At 48.0% G+C, this 25272-nt stretch overlaps 3 long non-coding RNA genes across 3 annotated transcripts in view; 2 read left to right on the top strand and 1 right to left on the bottom strand.

The window, feature by feature from the left end:
* Positions 1-25272, bottom strand: part of LOC146395099 (uncharacterized) — a 187600-nt gene that overhangs the window by 32583 nt on the left and 129745 nt on the right. Inside the window, exons 3-4 of the long non-coding RNA XR_014833320.1 lie at positions 17191-17269; positions 14579-14678 (exon numbers count right to left, since the gene is read on the bottom strand). This is a non-coding gene — a long non-coding RNA (uncharacterized LOC146395099). The remainder of the gene's footprint in view (positions 1-14578; positions 14679-17190; positions 17270-25272) is intronic.
* LOC146395101 (uncharacterized) lies at positions 9680-12429 on the top strand. Its single transcript, XR_014833331.1, has 3 exons — positions 9680-11169; positions 11349-11468; positions 11596-12429. It is a non-coding gene; the product is annotated as an uncharacterized LOC146395101 (long non-coding RNA).
* LOC146395100 (uncharacterized) lies at positions 18053-23299 on the top strand. The gene is made up of 4 exons (XR_014833330.1): positions 18053-20046; positions 21692-21834; positions 22670-23074; positions 23122-23299. It is a non-coding gene; the product is annotated as an uncharacterized LOC146395100 (long non-coding RNA).

The raw sequence follows: 25272 nt of genomic DNA, 5'->3' as shown, positions 1-25272 counted from the left end.
GCAGCACTGGAGTTACAAGCTCAGAAGTTGTGTGCTTACATTCCTTTTGGTCCTTGAAGGACATCCACCTTAAGAAGGAAGGGGGCTAGCAGAGGCGAAGCAGAGGTGTCTGATACCCACTTAGATTCACCTAAGAGACGGGAGATACATGATTTAGCGACCGCATAGCAGTTACAACAGTGCCTTTCATCCAGTGAGCTTTAGATAAGCGTCTGTTAAACAAAAGCAAAGAGAATATGTCATGGAAAGTTCCTCTTTTTCTCCCCTATGCCACGCCATTTGGGTCTTGTTTGACCTTTTCCCTAATTGGGAAAATTCCAGTGGGACCAGAAATCTTGAAACCCTCTTCCCCAACCTTTTCCGTGGAGAGCAAGGCTTCCAGGACTAGATCCACAGTGACTTTCTGGGGACCTTGTCAGCATTTTTGCTTTCAGCAACCCCTTCCTCCACTAAAAGACATTAAAGACTACGTTTTATGACTGCCTTAGTATAACCACGAATATAATACAAGTTGTATTCAGTATTATATACTCAATAGTATATAATTTTTTTCTTCTGATATTAAAAAAAATGTAAAACCTCTTTCTGGGCCCCTAAAAGTGTCATGAGCCTCTGCGCCTCATGGCTAAGTTGGCCTTTCCACTAGTCTCACAGTCAAGGCCTTTATTTTGCCAGTTCTGTTCCTCTCCAGGGCAAGATGGGAGTGTTGCTGGTGGTGTTGGTTGCTTTCCAGGGAAGTTCCCAGGCCAGGGGTCCGATCTGAGTTGGAGCCGCTGGCCTACACCACAGCCATAGCAAAGTGGGATCAGAACCACATCTATGACCTACGCCACAGCTCACGGCAATGCCAGATCCCAGACTCACTGAGCGAGGCCAGGGATGGAACCCTCGTCCTCAGGTATACCAGTTGGATTCGTTTCCAGTGTGCCACAACGGGAACTCCAGGAGTGTTTTTGTTTTTGAGATTGAGGAGAAGGCAGATTTCATAGAGAAACTCGAAGTCAAATTCAAGGCAACTCAACAAGTTCTTATTAAGTATCACTATGTTTGTGTGCATATGTATTTCTCATTATACTTCTCACATTCACACACACACACACACCCAATTGGTCTCTGATGGAAGGAGTGTGCAGGCTGGTGGCTATGTCCAGAACTTATCCACGTTCCTAACGTTTTCCCTTAAGGTCCTGACATTAAATATAATTCTAGTCCTGGGCTATGTAATTACCGTTTTTGACTATACGCAACTGAGTTAGACTGGCTAACTTAGGCTAAGAGGAGGAATTTGTGGAAAAGTTACTGGCGAACTCTCAGGTAAAGGAAAAGCGTCATGTCATGTTTCTTAGAGATGCTATATTGCGTTCTGTGGGCCCTGGTGAGAAATTTGGGCGAGGTTACGATGTGAAAGGAAGCCTTCGGATAGATTTAAAGGAGAGAACAGGGGAGAGTGATCTGATTTATCTTTTCAGATCAGGCCTGTAGCTGTTGCGTGGTGAGTGCACTGCAGATGTGCGGGATGAAATCAGGACAAGTTAGGAGACATATTTCAGGGGCCAGATGAGAAATGATGGTGGCGTTTCTAGTGGGAAATATCCACAGATATCTGCAGAGGCAGAGCATGTTTTTAGGGTTGAGAAAGGAAAGGAGGCAAGCTTTTGACAGGACAAACTCGTCGATAGTCATTCTACTTACTGACAAAACAAACAAATACCAACCAAAAAAAAAATCTATAAAACTGGACAAGGCCCATGGAACCATGGTTGAGAATGGTATCAAAATTATTGTTGTGGCTGCCTGACGTCCCAGTATGTATCCATGTGGAGACAAGTCAGGAGGAGGCAACTGAATCTGGAGCTTTGAGGAAAGGCCAGACTCAGGAGATCTATCTTCAAGGTTTCTGTAGCCAGTACTTAAGGTGAAGGGTCTGGATGCATTTCCTAAGTCAAAGATACAGCTGGAGAGGGGAGGGGGCTAGGATGGAGCGCCAGGTGAGCGCACCCACATTTACAGCTCACACGGAGGAGGCAGGTGAGGGGGAATGAAAGCAGAAGAGCCAGCAAGGTGTGCCAGCAACTCAGAGAAGATGCATTAAATCCCGCTGAGAAGTAAAAAGCGAGGAGAGAGAGGCTGCTGACGGGTGGATTTGGTGGCATGGAGGTCACGGGTGACCTTAACAAGGAGAATGAAGGCTGTGGTGGCCACAGAGGTCTTCTTGGAATGAGAATTTTCCCTTCATTCTCCCTAGAACAATGAGGAGCAGAGAATGGGGCGTTCCCTGGGGGGGGGGGTTGCCTCAAGGCAGGAATATTTTCAGGTTGCATGTTTGTATGCAGATAGAAGGGATCCAGGAGAAAGGGAAATTGTGATGATTTCGCAAAGACAGAAGCCAAGCTTTGAAAAGACAAGAGGGCAGGAGGTCCGGGTGTGTCATTGGAACTTCATCCCTCATCAAGAGACAGAGGGCCGAGAACAGGGAGATCAGCATACCCGGCTGGGGAGAGATGATAAAGCTCCTAGCTAACTGATTTCTCAGTAAGGAGGTAATTTCATCTGCTGGGGGTCAGAGCGGTTGCCATGTAAGTCATGTGAAGAGAGAAAAGTGGGAAATGGTTGTTTGGGGGAATCTAAAAGTGAACATACACAGGAAATACCTGCAGGGAGCCTCGACACTACTGAGAGCCCATTAGAGCTTTATGGACATGAAATATATGCGACCAGTCAGCACAGTCAGGTGTCTGTCCAGCAGTTTTTAGTTGTACTGAGTCAGCTGCTGTGGCTGCTATTGTTGATAACAGTACTGGCTGGAACATAGTAAATGCTTGCTGTGTGGCAGACACTCTTTAATACACTTTACAAGTGCGCCCTTTATAATGTATGTCCTACCTCCACATTGCTATTACCATAGGCACAGAGAGGTTGAGTAATTTGTTCAAGGTCACCCAGCAAGTAAGGTGTGAAGCCCATTACAGACCCCAGTAGTTAGACTCAAAAGACCATGTAATTCGCTCCTCACAAATTATTATTAGGAAAAACAGAGTAACGGTGTACAAAGCATTTAGCACAGTCCTTCCTCTGCCTGTAGGAAACATTCAATGGATTTTAGCTAATATGAATAGCATCATTTAGAGACTGATAGTATCTACTCCACAGAATTTTTGTAAAGTTTTAAAAAGATGAAATATGTGAATTCTGAGCCTAGCACCTGGAACTTAGAAATGTTGCGTGTCCCCGCTCTTTCCCCTCACTGACCTAGGCAACAATTTGGCCTCTACATCCTTAGTCATTTGGTTGCTGAGACTGTGTTGCCATCGTAAGCCACTAGGTGGCGCCACCAAAGAACAAGCCGGTTTTAACTCAGGACATAGGTGAGCCAGCAAAAGCTAGGCTCTGACAACCAAAAGAAGAGTTGTCATAAATAAATGGATAGCCATTTATGAGAGAAGGGCAGAGATGCCTTTCGATCACACAGTTGGGCACGCAAATAAAAGAGCACGTGTGTCCACAGAGGCTGTTACTGGAAAGGCAGGCAATAAGGGCTCAGGCACATTTCTCGGGCTTGCGTGCTAGGTAATTGGACAGAAATCCTGCCTACTTTCTCAGAACCAAATTCTACTCCCAAACTGCGAAATCCATGGCTCAGACGAAATTTCAGACAGTGGCAAGGACCTGTAGCTATTTCCTCTGCGTGCTGCCAGCACAGGCACCTGAGAGGCAGAGCTGCCGCGGGTCAGGTCTGGCTCCGCCCCCGCCTTCGGCCCCGCCCACCCATCTTTGGAGAGCGTCTGTCCACCCGAGGTTCCCAGATGCAAACGCCTCGTGGCCCAGGGACCGCTGCCTCAGCAGGAGGCTCTTCCAGGCATCCCCCTTCCTGCAGCACCTGCATTCCTGCCCCTTCCCTCCGATCGGCCACCGTCCGCCGCAGAGGGAGCGCGGCTCGCTTTTCTCATCGCCATTGCGCTCTCAGCAGTGACGTCATGAGACTGCAGTCCCTGCCTGTTTACCGTGCCTTCACCAATAGTTCCTGAGTCTGCGGTATTCTGGAAAAGGCGTGGATACAATTAAGTCCCCCACCTCGCCACATTATCACGGTCTTTGGGTACATTTTGCAAGTCCACCCTCCCGCCTCCCTGGTCATCGCCATGCCTTCTATTGTCTCCTGGATCACCCTACTAGGGCCATATGTATCTGCTTGTAGCCAGTGCAACTGAGCTCCCCAAACACAGATTCCCATGAAAACGGAACAAAAGAGGAGGGAGAGGCAGAGCATGTTAAATGTCTCATTAGGCCTTCTGTCTGATTCTCATTAGATTCGCTGACTGCTTCTCATTAGGCCCACTGCCTCCACTCCTTTCAGGCCTGAATATGTAGGCCAGCGCTTATTGTCATGGCTGGTCGAGAAGATCCATTTCATTTATTCATAAATTGAATGTGGCTTCTGAAAAGTCCCAGGCAATTTCTTTTGGCAAATTTAAGACAGGCTTGCTGTTGTTATTTGCTATTTTTCAAGTAATCCGGAGCAGGGTGGGCAGAAGAAATCATTTGAAAGACCCAGCACGAAAACTTCAAAGCCCTGCTGTGGAACTGGGGCACAGGGAGATCATCCTTCCAGCCAAGACGCCGGCCTGATGTGCAGACATCAGCAAAGGGGGACATCGTGGGCAAAGTCACAGATATCACTGGGTCGAGAACGCATATAACCAGATGCCCAGAGGGCAGGGTATGGAAGAGGATGGCAGGCAGGGCACGTCACTGAGTGAGCTGCACGTCTGTCTTCCCTGTCCCCTGGCCACACTTGCCCAGATAACACCTTACAAACTCGCCATGCCGTCGAATATTCTGCAAGCTAGGTGTGCAGCGCGATGCCCTTGTGAAAAGAAATCACTTCTGCCTCACACTTCATCTGAATAAAGCAAGAGCCTGACCTGTTCCCCCGGCAAGAACACCCTTGAGCTAGGCAGGCCGGGAGTGGAACTCAGCGATGCCCTGAGGGGGATGACGGCAGCGGGCATGGTCCTGACGGTCACAGAAAACACATGTGACACGCATGTGCAGTAAGGAAGCAGAGAGCGACACGCATGTCCATAGGGAAGCAGAGAGAGACACGCATGTGCAGTAAGGAAGCAGAGAGTGACACGCATGTCCATAGGGAAGCAGAGAGTGACACGCATGTCCATAGGGAAGCAGAGAGTGACACGCATGTGCAGTAAGGAAGCAGAGAGCGACACGCATGTCCATAGGGAAGCAGAGAGAGACACGCATGTCCATAGGGAAGCAGAGAGTGACACGCATGTCCATAGGGAAGCAGAGAGTGACACGCATGTCCATAGGGAAGCAGAGAGTGACACGCATCTCCAGTAGGGAAGCAGAGAGTGACACGCATGTGCAGTAGGGAAGCAGAGAGTGACACGCATGTCCATAGGGAAGCAGAGAGTGACACGCATGTCCATAGGGAAGCAGAGAGCGACACGCATGTCCAGTAGGGAAGCAGAGAGCGACACGCATGTCCATAGGGAAGCAGAGAGAGACACGCATGTCCATAGGGAAGCAGTGACACGCATGTCCATAGGGAAGCAGAGAGTGACACGCATGTCCATAGGGAAGCAGAGAGCGACACGCATGTCCATAGGGAAGCAGAGAGAGACACGCATGTCCATAGGGAAGCAGAGAGCGACACGCATGTCCAGTAGGGAAGCAGAGTGACACGCATGTCCATAGGGAAGCAGAGAGAGACACGCATGTCCATAGGGAAGCAGTGACACGCATGTCCATAGGGAAGCAGAGAGTGACACGCATGTCCATAGGGAAGCAGAGAGTGACACGCATGTCCACAGGGAAGCAGAGAGTGACACGCATGTCCACAGGGAAGCAGAGAGTGATACGCATGTCCAGTAGGGAAGCAGAGAGTGACACGCATGTCCACAGGGAAGCAGAGAGCGACACGCATGTCCAGTAGGGAAGCAGAGTGACACGCATGTCCATAGGGAAGCAGAGAGAGACACGCATGTCCATAGGGAAGCAGTGACACGCATGTCCATAGGGAAGCAGAGAGTGACACGCATGTCCATAGGGAAGCAGAGAGTGACACGCATGTCCACAGGGAAGCAGAGAGTGACACGCATGTCCACAGGGAAGCAGAGAGTGATACGCATGTCCAGTAGGGAAGCAGAGAGTGACACGCATGTCCACAGGGAAGCAGAGAGCGACACGCATGTCCAGTAGGGAAGCAGAGAGCGACACGCATGTCCATAGGGAAGCAGAGAGAGACACGCATGTCCATAGGGAAGCAGTGACACGCATGTCCATAGGGAAGCAGAGAGTGACACGCATGTCCACAGGGAAGCAGAGAGTGACACGCATGTCCACAGGGAAGCAGAGAGCGACACACATGTCCAGTAGGGAAGCAGAGAGCGACACGCATGTCCATAGGGAAGCAGAGAGCGACACGCATGTCCATAGGGAAGCAGAGAGCGACACGCATGTCCATAGGGAAGCAGAGAGTGACACGCATGTCCATAGGGAAGCAGAGAGTGACACGCATCTCCAGTAGGGAAGCAGAGAGAGACACGCATGTCCATAGGGAAGCAGAGAGTGACATGCATGTCCAGTAGGGAAGCAGAGAGTGACACGCATGTCCATAGGGAAGCAGAGAGTGACACGCATGTCCATAGGGAAGCAGAGAGTGACACGCATGTCCACAGGGAAGCAGAGAGTGATACGCATGTCCAGTAGGGAAGCAGAGAGTGACACGCATGTCCATAGGGAAGCAGAGAGTGACACGCATGTCCATAGGGAAGCAGAGAGTGACACACATGTCCACAGGGAAGCAGAGAGTGACACGCATGTCCACAGGGAAGCAGAGAGCGACACGCATGTCCACAGGGAAGCAGAGAGCGACACGCATGTGCAGTAGGGAAGCAGAGTGATGAGTCTTTGCTCCACACATGGTAAACCCATGTCTACTCCCTCTGTTCTCTCTCTGCTTTTGTTTTCTTTACTTTTTTTTTTTTTTTTGCTTTTTAGGGCCACACTTGAGGTATATGGAGGTTCCCAGGCTAGGGGTCTAATCGGAGCTACAGCTGTTGGCCTGCACCACAGCCACAGCAACGTGGGCTCCTTAACCCACTGAGCGAGGACAGGGATCGAACGCAGGACCTCATGGTTACTTGTCAGATTCATTTCCACTGCACCCCCAACTCCTGTTTTCGGTCTTGATGTTTGAATTTCTCCTGTGGCGAACAAGATGTTGTCCCAAGACAGTTTTAAGAGTCACCTGGTGCTTAAACCAGAGAAGTGATACTCCCGAGGAATTGCTTTTTTTTTTCCTGGACAGTGGCAAGAAGGTAACCTTTAAACAGTAAATGTTTCCCCCTCCAATGAATGTGTGACCTGGGTTTGCTCTAGGTCTTTGGAGAAAAGTCAGACTGCCCTAGAGAAACACTTATGAAATTAGCTGTCACCCTAAGATTGGACACCTTCTCCCTGCCCGTGGCCCCAGGCAGGGGACAGAGAAGGGATCCCTCCTAGGAGACCTTCTCCTGGTCAGGAAGTGAGGCCGGCGCTCCGGGATGGGGGCGGGGGGGTGACTCAGTGAGGAGGCAGCGGGTGTGGTTCCTTCCAGACATGCTCCAGCTGCTCCAAGAGCCGGAAAGACATGGTCACTTCTTCTTTGTGGGTTTTGCCCGAATTTGCAATGTCCCATTTTTGAGATAAAACTGGAATCCTGTTTTTATCCTGTGCTCTCTGAAGAATTTCTGTCTCGGGACATGGTTAGATCAATGAAGTTACATAGTTTTAAGGTTATTTGTTGCCTTTGCATCAAGGTATGTGGTCAGTTGTAGACAGACCTCCGTGGAGTTGAGAGATTAGGACTCGCTGGACTGAAAGAGCATGATCATTCCAAAGACGCTTGTTTGAAAGTTTGGGTTTTTTTTTCCCCGTTTGTTTTTTGTTTGGGCTTGTTCTCCCCCCGCCCTGTTGATTTCTAAGCAAGTTTCAGCATCCTCCGCAAGCTGCCCGCATCCTTCCGGAAGCATTCTCACTTTGGACTTGACCTCTGACATTGCAGGAAACATGAATCTCAGAGTGCATCGCTCATTCCCAACATTTCCAAACTAAAATTGCTTCTTCTCCCAGTTGGCTCGGGGAGTGCCCTGCCTCCCCAAGCCCGGCTCAGACGGTGGGTCTCCATGCATGAATACCTGAAAAAGCCACATTCTCATTGGTGCCCGTGGGCCCCGACTGTGGGGATGACATAAAAAATTTTGGCTCCGAAGCACTTTAGCAAAAAAAGAAACAGGCTAGAACAATGGGCTGAAAATGATCTTGGCCTTTCAAGTGCTTTATCCAACGTTCCAGTGTGAGAACCTGATCTCCCAGAAAGTACTTCTTTTATTGCCAACCACAGAGAATCACTGACAGAACTAATTAAAGAATTTGAACCTCGTTCTGTCCTTCGTTAGCTGACCCTCAACCAGGGGCTGGACTCGAAACAAAGACGCTCTGAGCCAACCAGATATAGAATGTGAGCCTCTCGCGGCGGAAGAGGGCTGTGCTCTCATCCCCCTCTTGGAAAGAGCTACTTGAGCGCAGGATACTTCTCCCTCTCTTTTTTCTTTTTCTTTTTTTTTACAATGGAAAACGCGTTGGGTTGCCATCAGAAATAATGAAGTTTGAAGTTCCTGAAAGTTATTCACTTATTGGACTCGACTTTCCACCCTTTTCTTGAATTCCAGGAGCCAGGTCAAGACAGTGAGTTCTCATGGAAAATTAAGTGCTTTTGCAAAGGTGCTTAAAGAAAAATGCTTGTTTCAGGTTTCAGACTCTCAAGGGGATGATGGTCATTGATTCCAGGCTTGAGACAACGATAAAGACTTCCAGATATGAATGGACTTCGGTGGAGTCTGGCCGGTTTACCCGAAAATCTGCCCCTCCCCCGAGTCTGGTCCTATCCTGGATATTCACCCTTCTTGTTCTTTTCCTCCCTACATTTTAAGATCGCACAACTTGGCAGTCGTCGTCACGGTCACATGGAATGACATTTATTGACTGAGTATCTTGGCTGATTGAAGAATGACTATTTTAAGATTGTGGCATGACTTCTTAGAGTTACATAATTATCCACTGACGTGAAGGACCCACCAGGACATACATCTTTATTAGTTTTTTGGTCAGCTGGCATACAGTGGAAGAAGAGGAGCCTCAGGGAAGCTCCTGGGGAAAACTATTATTTTATTCATCTGGAAAAATATCAGGCTTAGAGATTCATAATTTATTTTTATTTTTATTTTTTTGTCTTTTTGCCTTTTCTTGAGCCGCTCCCGCGGCATATGGAGGTTCCCAGGTAGGGGTCGAATCAGAGCTGTAGTCGCCAGCCTACACCACAGCACCGTGGGATCCGAGCCATGTCTGCAACCTACACCACAGCTCAATCAACGCCGGATCCTTTACCCACTGAGCAAGGCCAGGGATCGAACCTGCAACCTCATGGTTCCCAGTTGGATTCGTTAACCACTGCGCCAGGACGGGAACTCCTCATAATTTATTTTTAAAATTAGAAAGCAGGAACACAAATACTATTTCATTTTCAAATGTTTGTTTTTTGTTTTAACCCTGGTAACAATAAGGGGGGAGATTTGGGCACAAAAATCTTCACATAAAAATAAAGGGCGGATCTCCTGTCTGGAGTAGTCCCACCCAACTTGCCCTCACCCTGCACATCCGGCCGCCCCATCCGGTTTCATCAATGGAGACTGAAAAGGTGTTTCTAAAAGCATCTGACATCAAGTCAAGGTCCCCTTAATCCAGAATAAGCTAGAACCCACAAGAGCGACTAACTGCAAACAAAGGTCAACTGCAGCCTGTGCTCAGAATGGGGCTCCTGAGCTCGCTCCTCTAGGGAGCCCGGCCCGAGAGCTCGGCTCCTGCTGTGTGCGCGCCTCAAGAGGTCGCCCAGGAAGCAGATGCAGGCTTTGGCATGTCCGCTAATCCCTCACTCTGGAGACCTAGGCTTCCACGCCAGACAGATTCTCTTGCAAATGGCCACATACTTGACTTTGAACTTTTAGTGAGAGGTTGAATGTGGGGTGGCCCATGAGTGAAACTCAACTATGCAATCCCAGAAGTAGGCAAAAAGTACGGGGAAGAAAAGGGAAATTAACATTCTCGGATTATTTGACCAGGAGAGCACAAAAATTGCTTCTGTGACAATGGGATCTTGAAGGCATTGCAATGGAGCCCAAGGAGAATGAAAGAGCCGCATGTACTTTGTGAGATCTCTCTGTTCAGTTGTGCTGTGTAGAATCCACTATTTTCTCCTCCCTTAAGAAAATCTTGGGTGTGTTCCATAACTTCCTGGTCACATTTGGTAATTAAAACTTAGTGTGGCTTAATTTAAACCCTTAATTGCATATCCAATTTACAGCTAGAGCTGTGACTCTGACTGTTTAGAAAGAGGATGGGGGGGCAAGATCTGGCTCTGGATCAACCCTGTCCCCTTCTTCCTCTGGACCTGGCCAGGCAGCTGCCTGGAGGAGGGCTAGGGACCCAGGAGAATCCTTCCTTAAATGTCCACTTGCTCTCGCGAGGGCTTGTTCAGAACCCCCCTGGGTGCATGTACGTACCAGTTGTGTGTGTGGGCTTTTTAACTTTCCCCACCCTGCCCAATTCAGCCTTGTGTGCCATGAGCCCTCTGTGGACAACCGAGGTCTTGACGTGGGGACTACTGAAGAAATAATCCCATGGCTCCGGCACCTCCACCAAGATCTGGGCTCCTTCAGGTGGCGCTGGTGAAAGGCTGGGGTCCCCTTTCCCACCGCCCAGCAGGAAGAAAACCAGATGGGCTGTGGGTCCTCCTGCCATTCCCAGGTGTTTCTCAGTTCTCACACTCACACCTCAGACGTTTGTAGGCTGAAGGTCGCAGACTGCATATTCCTCTGTGCTTTGTCCAGCTCAGGGCTACCCGTTGAGGCCCCCCTAGAACTCTGGCACCCATTCTTCTGCGGAGACATCCTGAGGGAAGGTCTGACAGCTTTGGAAGTTCAGGAAGGCCTCCGATTAAAGAATGAGATGCTGATTTCCCTTGACTGCAAGTAGCCCGGGCATCACAGATGACTCCTGCAGAGCCGGAAACATACCCTCCCCTGCCCCTTGGCGAGGGGTGAGACCAGGCTGGTACAGTGCATGGTAATTCCCACGCGGCCCTTGCTTGGCACCACTCCCGCCTTCTCTAGACTGCAGAGGGCCTGGGAGCATGCTACTTGGTGGTGGGGGACCATCCTGCTGCCTCTCGGTCACCCTAAAGGATAGTGTCTGGTCCTAATGCACAACGGCTTCCTTACTGGTCTGGTTAGAACATAAAGGCATCTCAGTTTCCGGTGGTATTAAAGACGGTGTTACACTACCACGACTGGACGTGACTGGAAGTGACTTGTTTGGGAGAAAAATGTGGTTCCAAAAAATGTACGTTTATGGTAAGTGATGGGCAACTGAGTGAATGATTACATTTCACCACCTACTATAGCCGGTCTTGAAGTGATCGGTTATTTGTAGGAAACAAAGAGTAAGTGTTTTTTTTTTTTTTTTTTTTTTTTTTCCCAGGAAAATTAGAGCGCAGAAACAGAAGTGAGCTTCCTTCCGAAGTCATGGGCACAGAGCCACAGGACAGATAAAGTTAGAATCATGGAGAAAATGTTGTATCCCATGCCTGCTTGTTCTGAATTCAGCTACGGACTTAGAGCCAAAGTATCTCTGGGTCATTCCATCTAGGGTCCTGGGTCATCCGCGCATCCCCCCTTTCTTCCGCCCTTCACGGTCCAGCCGGGGTGTTAGTACCCACATGGCTCTGACGCAGGGTTTTAATTAGACCATCCCAAGGTCGATCGCACCAGAAACACCTGGGGTGTCAGGTACCCCAGGTCAATCGGATTAAAATTTGAGAACCTAATGAGAAGTTAAAGTTGGTGAACCTCGGGGCTACACTGCAAACTGCAGTGGGCCGCCTTCTCACCGATGAAGTCAGCAGTCAGCTCCTCAGTGACACCTTCCCAGGCATGACTGGCCTCACAAAGAACCTTCTCTTAGATGGGCCTGACATCTCTTATCCACTTGCAAACTTGAACATGCACATCTCAATAAAGTAAGCCAGAGCTCCCATCCTGGCTCAGGGGAACTGACCCGACTAGGATCTGTGAGGATGCGGGTTTGACCCCCTGGCCTCGATCAGTGGGTCATGGATCCAGCATTGCCGTGAGCTGTGGCGGAGACTGAAGACGTGGCTTGGACCCTGCTTTGCTGTGGCTGTGGTGGAGGCCGGCAGCTGTAGCTCCAATTCAACCCCTCGCCTGGAAACATCCATATGCCCCAAGTGTGGCCCTAAAAAAATGAGTGAATGAATGAATGAATGAATGAATAAAGTGAGTCTACAAGTGTTCACTCAGCTTTTTCATGTGCATTCGAGAGTTCAAATCCAAAGTAAGCTGACTTCCTGACAAGTGCCTCATACTGCCCAGTAGGTAGGATTCCCTCACCACCTGAAATTACTGTTTATTTATTTGTTGGGGGCTCATTATCCACCTTCGCAGACCTAAATATAAAATCTTTGATATGAAGAACCTTGCCTGCCTGTTCACTGCGGTCCCAGCTCCTGGATTGGTAGCCGGCTTGTAAAAAGCAGGCAGTTAGCCCCTGCTAATGACTCAATGAGTCATATAAATAGTATGTGAGTAGAACACAAATTGTGCCAACAGCATCAGGAGGCATGGACATGGGTTAGGGAATCACAGTGGACTGGAGAATGGATGGGGTTAATTTCAGACACAGCCCTCAAGGTAGCACCGTGAGCTGAAATCTGAGAAGCTTCTGAAAGGCATAGAGAATCGAAGGTAGGAACTGGATCCTGGCCTCTGGGGACTAGTTCAGGCAGAGGCCTTGAGGCAGATGTTGAGAAACGGGTTCTGAAAAACAAGAAGCCCAGCTGTGCTGGAGCAGAGAGACCCTGGGGAGAAGCGACACGTGAAAGGGGCACCAGGGCAGGGCAGGTAGAAGCAAGTTGGACTCAGTGGTCAGAAGGTTCTGTTCGGTCCAGATGGTAACAGGAAGCCACTGGAGGGCCATGTTTACACATTTTCAAAATCCAATTAGGATACCACATGTTTTTATGTTCTAATCACCCATTCTGGGCCCATTAAATAAATTAGTTGAAAGAGAAAAACAAAGGGAAAAATAAAACGATGTGTCATTCAATAGCATTAGGAAATCATGGGATAAATGTGCGAAATTGGCAGGTTTGACCTGGAACCAAATTAATCCAAATGTGGTCTTGATGACTGAGTCTTGAACTGAACCAGGCCCACGCTGATGTTTGAAAATATGAACGGCTAAGGGAAAAAAAAAAATGATGGTGGTTTGGGTGAGGAAAAGAGGCATCTCTCTCACTTTGAATGGTTGAGACACCCCCTGACTGGGGGCAGAAGGCTCGGCCAGCTGATTTCTCATGCTCGATTCCAAGCTCTAGATTCTGTAAAGAACCCTGGTGGAGCCACAGGAGGAGGAAGCAGCTGTTTGAGTGGAATTCCCTCTGGAGAGGAAGGAAGTCCAGTCCAGCCGGCCAGATGGGGTCAGGCAAAGAGAGGAGAATGGGAGAGAGTGCAGGCCCTGGACTGAGAGGGAGCCCGATGGCCCAGGACCCTGGCATCAACTGCGCAGCCTTTCCTCGGCCTGAGCCACGAACTGGTCCTACCCAGAGGCGCGTGTGGTGAGCAGACAAGAGTGGCAAGACAGAGGGGATTGCTGTTGTCCCACGACCCAGTCACCATCAGCCTCCTGTGCTGCGATGACGTTATCACTTAGGACCCGTGACTCCCCAGCTGGGGCGCCCATCAGCCCCGGGAGCTTGTGGGAACCACAGGGACTGAGGCCTCACCCCAGACATGCTAAAGAAGAATCTGCACTTTCACAGTATTTCCCAAATGACTCATAAAGCTTGAGAGGTGCTGTGTGAGCGGATCTGGAGCAAACTAGATAAGATAAAATTAGAGGTGAGAAAAGGGAGAGAAATTGTAATCCCAGGGGACAGGGCTGCAGGGTGGGTAGGCCCGCCCCCTGCCCACTGAACTTGGACAGGGTCCAAGAATTGCTCCAGACCCACCTACATACATCCGCCGTGGAGACGCAGGCTCACAGATGTACATTTGTGTACACACACACACACACGTCGCTGGGAGAGTTTCCGTTCTGACCGCAGATCGGCTTGTTTTGTGCTTCGCAATGTGACTTTGGAGCTACTGTCTTTTCCCTGAATTACACCCAGTCCCTTTCATCAGTTGTGTTTTATGTTCTTGCCCTGTTTTGCTCCATATTCCAGCCTTACGTCTTTCTCGAGTGCAGCCCCAGGTCAACCAATAACCAGTGGAGCCAATGTCAAGACAGAGCTGCGGTTATTTGCCATTCAGCTGGAAAAATAATGATTCCCCAGCTTCCCAAGTGTGGAAATTTCCCGGAACCAGCCTCTTTCCAGAGCCTAGGGACCCCCCTCCCCCTCCCCCGTTAGTCCATGAACTTCCCCGCACTCGTATTTACTCACACGCCTCGTGAGGTTCCAGACGGGATGAGCTCACGCTCCGCCTGCTTCTTCCCGTCACCTGGAAATCTCCTCACGGCTTTCCTGGGCAGCTTCTTAGTATCTGTAAAGGGCAGAAGCACCAGCATCAGCTACGGGCAGCGCTGCGCGTCTGACAGATCTGGGTTCTGCCCAGCTCCACTACTCTGTGCCCCTAGTCAAGCCAGTCTTTGGGAGCTGTGGATGCGTTACCTGTAAAATGAGAATAATAACACCGCGGTGTAGAAATGTGTCATTATCGAAGAGGCAGCTGGTACCTGCACATAGCCAGGGCTCCAAAAATGATAAATGACACCCATCTGGGGCCTTTGGTGGTCAATTCGCTAGATAATCTGGACTTATAAGAAGCATTAGTAAATCCAAATGCCTCATTTATGCTGTGATTATTTCATTTCTTCCTAGAGAGGGCTACCTTAAGACCCACATAGGTTTCAGGGGCAAAGACCGTCCATTCAATTATACTCATCTTACCTCCAGAAAAACTAAAAGTTAAACAAAGCAGAAGAATGCAAACTCAAGAGACGTATTGTGATAAAGCAACGGGTGTACTTTTAGACTCTCAGGAGCTATGATGAAAATTCTAAATAAAAGGCAAAAGAGCCTGAGGCTGTTTAAGTATTTCCACATTCAGAACTCCTGTAAATATCTGTGTAGGTGAAGTACATGGCTGCCAGAACAATAAGGCCATCTGCAAACCACCACCGATAATCCAAGCAGAGAACCTCTGATAAAATCTTACATTGTGATTTTTTTTTGAAACTAAAAAGTCACTTCTGTGATTGCAGAGAGTTCTGTCCCACAGGATCTACTGTGCTGTTTCAGAACAATGAGAAATGCAAATGGCATTTCACTTCAAACTGCAGAAATAATCCACAATTCTGCTCCTTTGGCTGACCAGTCATTTATCGCAGGTCATTGACATAGGGCTGGGCGGCTTGGTAAACTAATCACTCAGCTCCTTCGTGTGGTACTGTGCTCTTCTTAGTACATCATGTGAAATTAGTTTGATGATTTCAGTTCCTTCTCTTGGGATCCACAACCCAGTTCATAGACAAACTGAAAACAACTTGGCTGAACCCAGCTTGGGTCCACATCAGGGGACAGTTGTTTCTTGATGTTGGATTTATGGATGGCCAGTGAGTCAGTTCTGACTTCTGGCTGAAGACAGAGATAAAAACATAGTAATAAAAAAAAAAGTGGTATTTGCCTGTGCGTAGGTATACATATGCATGGATGTGTGTGTGCACGTGTATCTGCATGCGTGGATGCGCATGTGCACATGTGTCTGCATGCGTGTGCGCACGTGCCTGCATGCGTGGATGCATGTATGTGCACGTGTGTCTGCACGCGTGGATGTGTGTGTGCACGTGTGTCTGCATGCGTGGATATGTGTGCACGTATGTCTGTGTATGGATGTGTGTGTATACGTGTGTCTGCATGCATGGATATGTGTGCACGTGTCTGTATGCGTGGATGTGTGTGTGCATGTGTGGATGCATGTGTATACGTGTGTCTGCATGAGTGGATGCGTGTGTGCACGTGTGTCCGCACGCGTGGATGCGTTTGTGCATGTGTGTGCATGCATGGATGTGTGTGTGCAAGTGTGTGTGCATGCGTGGATGTGTGTGCACGTGTGTCTACATGCATGGATGTGTGTGCACGTGTGTCTGCACGCATATGGACATGGATGTTTGTGTGGCCATGGTGTCGAGTTACTGTAAGACGCCAAATACTCTGACAGAATTTCAAGTGGCCACTTAATAAAATTTTCATCTTGACATATTTTACTTGCTTTGGAAAAAAAGAAATACTATTTTAGATCTCCCCCCACCTCGCACTGGTTTGTTTATCTTCCTAATCTCTCACAAGAATATTTCTGGCCCTAAACGTTCTTCCAGAATTTTGCTACTTTCCCATCAAAAGGTGAGGTCTAAATTCCCTGTCTTTGAAACTGTGCCTTTTTGTAACTACCCCAATGAATTGAACGTTGCGGATGTGGGGCTAAGAGGTGACTTCCGAGACTGGGCCATAATGAGGTCTCAGCTTCTCTCTCTCTCTCCTACCTCCCCCCCCCCACATATCGTGGGAACTCTGAGCTGATATGTAAGAAAGCACCTGCCATGCTAGAGGCCACCTGAGACCCTGTGGCAGAGCAAGCCTTGCCTGAGAAGTCCAGGGGGTGCAGCCCCAGCTCCTGATGCTTCTCTCCCGAGGAGCTGGGCATGCGCGGGCAGTGGGCACTTTCCGGGGACCCCACGCCCCACCCTCACGCTGCCCCCCCAGGCCAAGGGCAGTCAGCGTCCCGGCCATGCCCGCTGAGATGGCACCATCCAGATGGGCAGAGATAAGCTGTCCCCACCAAACCCCGTCCAAATGGCAGATTTATGAGGAAAATAAACATGATGAAGTTACTCTGTTTGGGGTGGTTTCTTACACAGCAACAGACAACTGGAATAGCACATGATGTGAAATTAGCTTGATGATTTTTTTTTCCTTTGTGGATTTTTTTTTTTTTAATTTGGGGAACCATAATCCAGTTCAAAGACAAACCAAAATATTTGACTGGAACTACCAACCTGGCAAGGCAGCTGTGACTTGATGCTGATTTGGTGAAAGTCAGTGAGTGTGTCTTGGCTTCTGAGAAGGTGGCTTTGCCTGGAGAAGCAGAAAACAATATATATTTTTAAGTGTGTGTAACAACCTTGTACCAATGCCAATTTCCTAATTTTAATACTGAACAATGGTTACATAAAATGAAAACATTGGGGCAAACTGGAGGAAGGGTGCATGGGATTGCTCTGTGAAATTTTGCAACTGCATGTGAATCTATTTCAAAAAAACTGTAAGTGGCTGTAATGAGTCTGTGTGTGTGTGTGTGTGTGTGTGTGTGTGTGTGGTGTTGGGATTGGGGTGGAGGCTATGGTGAGTGAATTGATTTGGAATGGCAATTATTCTGCTGGAACTTTAATAAAAGTTTGATCATTACATACATTAACTACTTAAAGAAAAGGTACATGAACTGCAGATATTTTTATTCATTCATTCGCCACAGGCCCCTCAGTATCCAGCCAAATTTAAGGAGGGAGGAGGGGCATCTTACTTTCACCTTTTCAGTCAATTCCTACGGTGCTCTTCCCAGAAGATCATAAGCCTTGACAAAAGGGCCTGAAAACTGTGAAAGAATCTCAGACTCGCTGGGTGGGCTCCAGTTTCTTCCAGGCTACGGAGAGGGCTTAGGATGTGACAGCCAGGCAGGAGCTGCCAGTCACTGAAGGGGAAAGCTACCATGCTTGACATTAATCCTGGGAATCCGACTGAACTGCTAACTCAGGAGATGGTTTTTAAACAAGGGGAGGAGAGACTAGGAGAGGTGCACAGCAACCCAGGACCCTAAGAAAAAGACTCCACTCTGAATTCCCTTTCTGCTTTTGTCCATAGGCTTATCTTCCTGGTAGATGGAGGAACAGGGCAGACATGATATGCTGAGGCTCCGACATATTTCCAGACCCTGCGGGAGTGGGCTGGAGAGCCTGGGAATGACCGCATGGAAATGTATGGCATGTGTACACACCCACGTGCGGCATATGCTGGAAATGCATTCATTTCCAATGAAGTACCTGAGAAAGGTGATTAAAAAACCGACATAAAACACAAGCACGGTGGCAGGCAGAGCCTCTTAACTAAAGGAGAGACGTGACTACACGCGAGCGATACTGACGTGAACCCGTGATACCGAGAAGACGTCTCTTCCAGTCTGCTGGACCCTGAAGGAGGCAGGAGTGAAAAGAAGGACAATGGATTCGAGCTGCAGCTCAAATAAGAGTCTCAGGGAGAAGAATGATTAATTGATGGTGGAGTGAATGGAGGCTTTTTGCTTTGCCTGGTTTGAAGGAGTGTGCAGGCGCGCACGTTTGTGTGTGTGTGTGTGTGTGTGCACTCGGGTGAGCTCACACATGTGTACACATGCTGATTTTAAGCAACTAGTTCAACAAAGTAAATGAGTGCAGACTCAACTGAAAGCGGTTGTGGCCAGAGATTTCCAACTTGGCTCATTATGACTTCTTGTCACCTTTTTGAAGTATAGATTCCCAGGCCCTACTTCAGACCTTGGGAGTCAGGATCTTTGAAAGGAGAGCCCTAAATTCTAGGTTTTTAAGTGCTCCCCAGGCGATTCTTCGTATCACTCGGGTCTGGAGAACGAGGTAGGAATGAATGGATGCTTCAGTTTCCCGTCCTTCAAGTGGCACTGGCATCAGGCCATTTCTATTCAGCTGCGCTGAGGTAACAGCCCGTCCAGGGGCAGCTCCAGGTGGAGCCTTTCAGACGATGAACTCCCAGAGACAATGGCAGACCCAGGATGAACTCTCCACCGTGTGGGAAACACATTCAGAGCGACTTTATTTCTAGATTTCTCTGTTTTAACCCAGAATCCATTTACACACATCCCCCCAGATCTCCTTCCTGCTTCCTCCCTTGGATGCCAACAGTTCACCACACAGAAAGTTGTGTGTGTGTGTGTGCGTGTGTGTGGCAGGAGGAGTGGGGCTGTGCCAGGAGGGATGGCTTCAGGAAAGACCCCTTCTCAGCATGGTGTCTGCGTTCAGTTACGACGATTCTGAAGATCTTGTACTTCAGGGCGTCCTCCAGAGAGGAAGGGCTGGTTGTTAAAAGGAATGGGTACTCATACCAGTGGTTCTTTTCGAAAACACCCCGACTGGCCAGACTGACAAAGGGGGAGGGGCATTACTCAAAAATGGATTCTTCTCAATCTCATGATCTGCACAGAATTCCCCCTAATCCTCTCTGTATTACTCAGGGAGGGTTAACTTCTGTTCCTTACAATCCCCAAGGCTCAGTGGCTCAACAGTTCAGGTGACCCTCTCGTCCCCATCCTAGCACACTGCAGGGCACAGCAGGCTGCGCTCCACAGGGTGATTCAGGGACCCAGGATCCTTCCTTATCAATGCTCTGCCCTTTCCGAGGCTCTCAGACACCTTCACTGGGGTTGTGCATTAGACCAGCAGGTGAGGCATGAGAAAAGAACATGGAAAACCCATGGGAAGTTTGTTGCGGTTAAAGCTTGGGAATTCTGTGAGCTAGAACCCAGGTTCATGGCCTCTTTCACTGCCAGGGAGGCTAACGAATGTAAGCTAGCTATGTGCTTAGGTCAAAGCAGAAACAGGTTCTGGTGAACACATAGTCTTTGCCCCATCTCTTTGGGCAGCTTTAAAATACGACGTGATGAGAATGACTTTATCTGTGTGATTTTCCTCGCTCAAACCCCTTACCCGCAACTAATCCTGGAGAAAATATCACCTAAGTCCCAGTGGAGGGATATTCTACAGAACACCTGACTCGCACTCCTCACAGCTGTCAAAGTCATCAAAAACAAGGGAAGTCACAGCCAAGAAGCGCCCAAAGAGACGGGATAGGTAAATGTGATGTAGCGTCCTGGGTGGGATCCTAGAAAAGGAAAAAGGACTTTAAATAGAAACGAAGGGAATTTGAATATAGTATGGACTCCGGTTAATGATCAGGTGTCAGAATTTGTTCATTAATTGTGACAAATGTGTCCTGTGAGTGCAAGATGCCAACAATAGTTGACACAGGGTCTGAGGCACGTGGGACCCTCTGTTCTACCCTCGTAACTTTTCTAAGAACCTAAAATTGTCTTAAAATTTTTTTAAAAGTTTGTTTAAATTTTTTTTTTCTAAAAGTGAGTGGCAAGAAACTGCTTTCACACCGTAGCCATGGCAAACGTTGTCCACGGAGAATCATTACTCGGGTCTTCCAATTATGCTCATTTTCCCTTAGATCTCTTCCCTCTCTGCCTTGCCGCACCTCCATACGATCAATTTCTTAAGAACAATTCTTATATTACCTATTTAACACCATGCTTCCTGCTCCTCTAAGAACATGGACGAAAACAAATGATAAATAATGTAAAATGAAGAGCTATTATGCTCTTGTAAAACACACATACATGCCCTTAGACACACACACACACACACACGATTCAGGAAGCTTCCCATCTGGTTTTCACTGGGATCTCTACTTTTAAAGCTTTCATATCATGAACTCTGTTATTAATAATAATAATTTATATAAAAACTTATTTTCATCATACGTTGCCCCCTTTTCCATGTTGTCTCAAAATGTTTTGTACAGAGACTATCAAATATATTTGAAAATTTCACTAAATAATAATAGTAGAACTTTAGAGGAATATTAATCCAGAAAGATTTCCCATCAAAAAAAAAAAAAAGATTTCCTATTTTAAGTTGATCCAGATTAATTGGAAAATACAGTATTCCATACCACAATTGTGGAGATCTACGTAGCATGTAGAAGAGTCTTAAACTTCTCACAATAAATAAATTTATCTCATTTGGTTTAATTCAACATTACCTAAATTTCTTTGACCTGGAAATTTGTTTTGTTTGCATTTTGCTTCTTCCCTTTCTGGTCTATGACACATTAACTTCTTATGGAACTAGTAATTCTTTAATTGCATTTAGATAATGTTACAATCAAAAGTGATGTTTAAAGAATTTCAGGGAGTTCCCATTGTGGCTCAGTGGTAATGAACCCAACTAATATCCACGAGGACTCAGGTTTGATTCCCGGCCCGATTCTGTGGGTTAAGGATCTGGCATTCCCGTGAGCTGTGTGAATGTTGCAGATGCAGCTTGGATCTGGTGTTGCTGTGGCTGTGGCTTAGGCCAGCAGCTGTATCTCTGATTTGACCCCTAGCCTGGGAAATTTCATATGTTGCAGGTGCAGCCCTAAAAACAATAGAATTTTTGGTTTCTTTCACACATTCATAGAAAAAAGAGAAGGAAGAAAGAACCTTTCTCTTTCTAGTCTTACTTTCAAAAGTTAGACACTCATCTTGAAATTAGAAAAAGACAAAATGGGTTATTTTTCCTTCATGTGGTTGAGTAAGTTATCTGAGCCTTGATTCACACATTTTATAAAAATAGACTAATAATAGTCCCTGTTTGGGGAGCTTGTTGGGTGGATTAATTTATAAACTTAGCCTATGTAATCATTCCTCTTCCTGGCTCGTGGAGACAGGTGCAAGGTGTCCGGGTGACCTGGAGGCTCAGTGTTGACTGAACAGCGAAAACTTAGTGTCATTAAATCAGAAACTCCGATCTCGTGCAAGAAGCAAGGAGACTGGTTCCCGGTGGTCCACACGGGAGGCCCCAGGAAGGAAGGTGAGTTAGGAAGCAGGGTAAAGGGGTAGGTGCAGACAGGGACTGACAGCCCAGCCCCAGGCCTTAACACCCGCCCTTAGAACCGACGTTTCTCCTTCACTTACCACATGCTGAGCACTCTACCTGCAGTGGCTTATCTAAGGATCACAATAACCCTGAGACAGGCCCTCGGATGATCACCACCGCACAAAGGAGCGGGGTTAAGAAAAGCGTGCCGGGTCAGTGTGTGGTATCTCCGTGATTCAAATTCACGTGGGCAAACTCCTCAGCCCAATCTTGTGCCACTGCTTTATCTGGGAATCACTTCCCTGCACTTACATTTCTGTGGGTTTTTTTTTTTTTAAATCTCCCCACCTTTTAAATTAGAGTTGATTTACAGTGTTATGTCAATTTCTGCTGTACAGCATAGTGACCCAGTCATTCACACACACACACACACACACACACACATTCTTTTTCTCAAATTATCTTCTATCATGTTTTACCCCAAGAGGCAGGACAGAGTTCCCCATGCTGCACAGCAGGACCTCGTTGCTGATCATTTCCAAATGTCACCCTTTGCCACGTGTTTTAATTAGGCTGAACCCCAACAGCCTACTGTTCTCCCACCATCCCTCCCCTTTTCTCTCCATCTGTTAGGAAAATCGACTTGCTCAACCCTAGGTCCTTTTCCACCAGGGGTCAGGACACTGGCACGTCCCCTCCTAAGCCTACATTTCAGATCCAAGGGGAGAGTAAGGTCTTTCTGCACATGAGGCAACACCTCCTCATCACTCCAAGCGCAGTAACCTGGGGATTGCTCTCATCCACCGCTCATTTGTAAACTCTCCCACAGCTCTGCAAACAGCTCTGAGTGCTGGCCCCCGCGGCCTCTGCTGCCAGCTGCCTTTATCACCGGAAGCCCTGCCCTCTACGCAGCTGCCCTCCGCCGCTGCCACAGAACCACTGAGGAAACCCTGGACCCTGAGATGTGGAGGAAGCCGCTCTGCAATTGGAGAGCAGTTGCCAGGCTGGACGCCAAGGACAAGCCCCACCACTGTGTCTGTTGTTCTTAGGGGACAAAAACGTTCCCACCATCCCAACCACCACCAAGGTGTTCTTGGAAGGGAGGTGGTTGGCATCCAAAGGCTTCATGAGGGAACCTTTTTCCTCACTGAGGTCACTACATTTTTTTTTTTTTAAGGGCTGCATCTGTGGCATATGGAGATTCCCAGAACTGTAGCCACCGGCCTACACCAGAGCTACAGCAACGAGGGATCTGAGCTGTGTCTGCGACCTACACCACAGCTCACCGTAACACCGGATCCTTAAGCCACTGAGTGAGGCCAGGGGTCGAACCCATGTCCTCGTGGATGCTAGCCGGGTCCGTTACTGCTGAGCCGTGGCGAGAGCTTCAGAGTCACTACATTTGCTGTTGATTCCTTGGCTTTCTTGGCTCTTCAAGGAAATATATTTCTGAAAATTATTATTTGTTTTTATTTTCACTGTTGGGTAGGTACATTTGGTGGATGCATGTTATGTAATCTCAGAGATGAATGCACACATAAAACAAAATAGAAATATATTGCGTTATGTTTCAAGGTGTAACAGCAAACAGGACATTACATCTAGGATGGACTCACCAAGGTAGAGCCTGTGGATTCCTGTCTCCCTGACTCACCGGTTCTGATTCCTATTTTTCATTTATTTTCCTTTAAACACAAATTTGTTTTTTTTTTTTTTTCTAATTACAAAAACATGGCAGAAGAATCGAAGAAACACATATTAGTGGGGGAAAAATGAATAAGAAAATAATGATCTTTTATAATCCCACCATTCCACAATAACCACGGTTAACATCTTCCAGACATTTTAATATGTATACTTGTATGCAAAAGCCAGATGTCAACTGGGTCTCTCTGCTCCTTATTATCTTGATAAGATGCCTTGGTCCCTCATTTCATTGCTTTCCTTGGGATTTTGGCAACTACCCAGCATCTCACATTCTAATGATCACCTGTGACTCCGATTTCCTGCTTCTTCTGAACTCCATTCTCCTCTCTTCAGCTTACAGCTGTCCCTTTATTCTGCCTTGGCCACAGACCCAACTGTGGAAAGAAGGTTCTTTCCTTGATTGGATGCTAACAAGTAATCATCCAGACAAGGACCTTCTGATGTGTAGCCGACCTCACTGGAGGATGCAAAGACCATTACGCTTGAGCGGTAGGCTCCTTCGTCTTCAAATCCTTGGTCTTTAAGCCACGGGACTCAGCCATGCCCTTTCTCCCCTCTTCTCAGTCTGGTTTTGCTTTCTCCCTCTCCCAAGCAGAGATCCCATTCTTCATTTTTTTTTTTTTCTAAAAAACCATTCAGTTGTCTAAAGAACTTGCCCACAGAACTAAACTTCAGGCATTTCCCTTCTCTACACAATGTCTCCCCAAATGTTGACACTGACCTTATCAGAGGGGCTGGAGTTAATGGCTAAGGCTGGTCACATCCCCAGATGTGGCGTGAAGTTTCCACCCAGATACAGAGATGCAGTGCATGGCAAAGACAGGGAAGTTGAAAATAAGACACTCCATGTGGTGAGAATTTCCAAGGAGATGTTTAAAAAGAGTTTCATCGTTCTCAGGCCCCTCCCTCCAATCAAGGATATAAAGAGACGAGAACGGAAATGAAGACAGATTTTAGAAAGAGGTCAATGAACAGAGCAGTCAGTGGGCTGTAAGAATCCCTCCCAATATGGGGATAGGGACATCTTCCAATCCACATCAAGTCCTTGGTCAAGAGAGAAGAGCTTCCCGGGCCCTCAGAAAGGACTGGCCCGTGCTCTGCTCCATGGGGTGAGATACAGCAGGTCGATGTCTGGCCTTCTGCTTAGAGAACTGGCAGCGGAGCTTGCTAGACGCACGAGCAGGGCCCACCTGCCCCAGGGAAAGGAAGGTGGATGTTGCTTACGGACCAGGTGTGGCCCCTCGTCAGGGAGAGGGGCTCAGAGCTTCTTAATGCAGCCCACGGGGATTTCCTGGGGGTCTTGGGACCTACGGCCTCTGGCTGGTGGACCACTGTGAGAGAGTGACTAATTGGCAGGAACACATGACAAAAAAATACAGGGAAATGCGATCAAATGTGTCCAGTGGGGGAGGGGAGGAAGGCTCAGGAAAGGCCAGCAAAGGGCGAACCAGAAAAAGAGTCTGGGCCTCAAACAGGCCCTAAGAGCTGAGCACCTCTTATGAAGAACCAGCCAAAGCCTTTCCTGCTCCCTCACCTTGCTCCTCCCCTACCTGAATTCTGAATGGGTCAGAAGCCACATTCCCGAACTGGGAAGATGGGGGGGAACATGAGGAAACAGAGCGGAGAATGAGGAAAGAAGAACCACCAGCCCCTCCCCGCCCCGACTTTTTACCCGCACAGGGCCTGAGTTAGGTAGAGAAGTTTTATCCTCAAACCAGGTCTAAG

The sequence above is a fragment of the Sus scrofa genome, chromosome 18, assembly GCF_054392235.1.
Source record: "Sus scrofa isolate SSC_HxYL_T2T_F1_AM1 chromosome 18, Sscrofa_HxYL_maternal_Yorkshire_Landrace_v2.0, whole genome shotgun sequence".
NCBI lineage: Eukaryota > Metazoa > Chordata > Mammalia > Artiodactyla > Suidae > Sus > Sus scrofa.
This window is presented reverse-complemented; position numbering and strand designations above follow the sequence as displayed.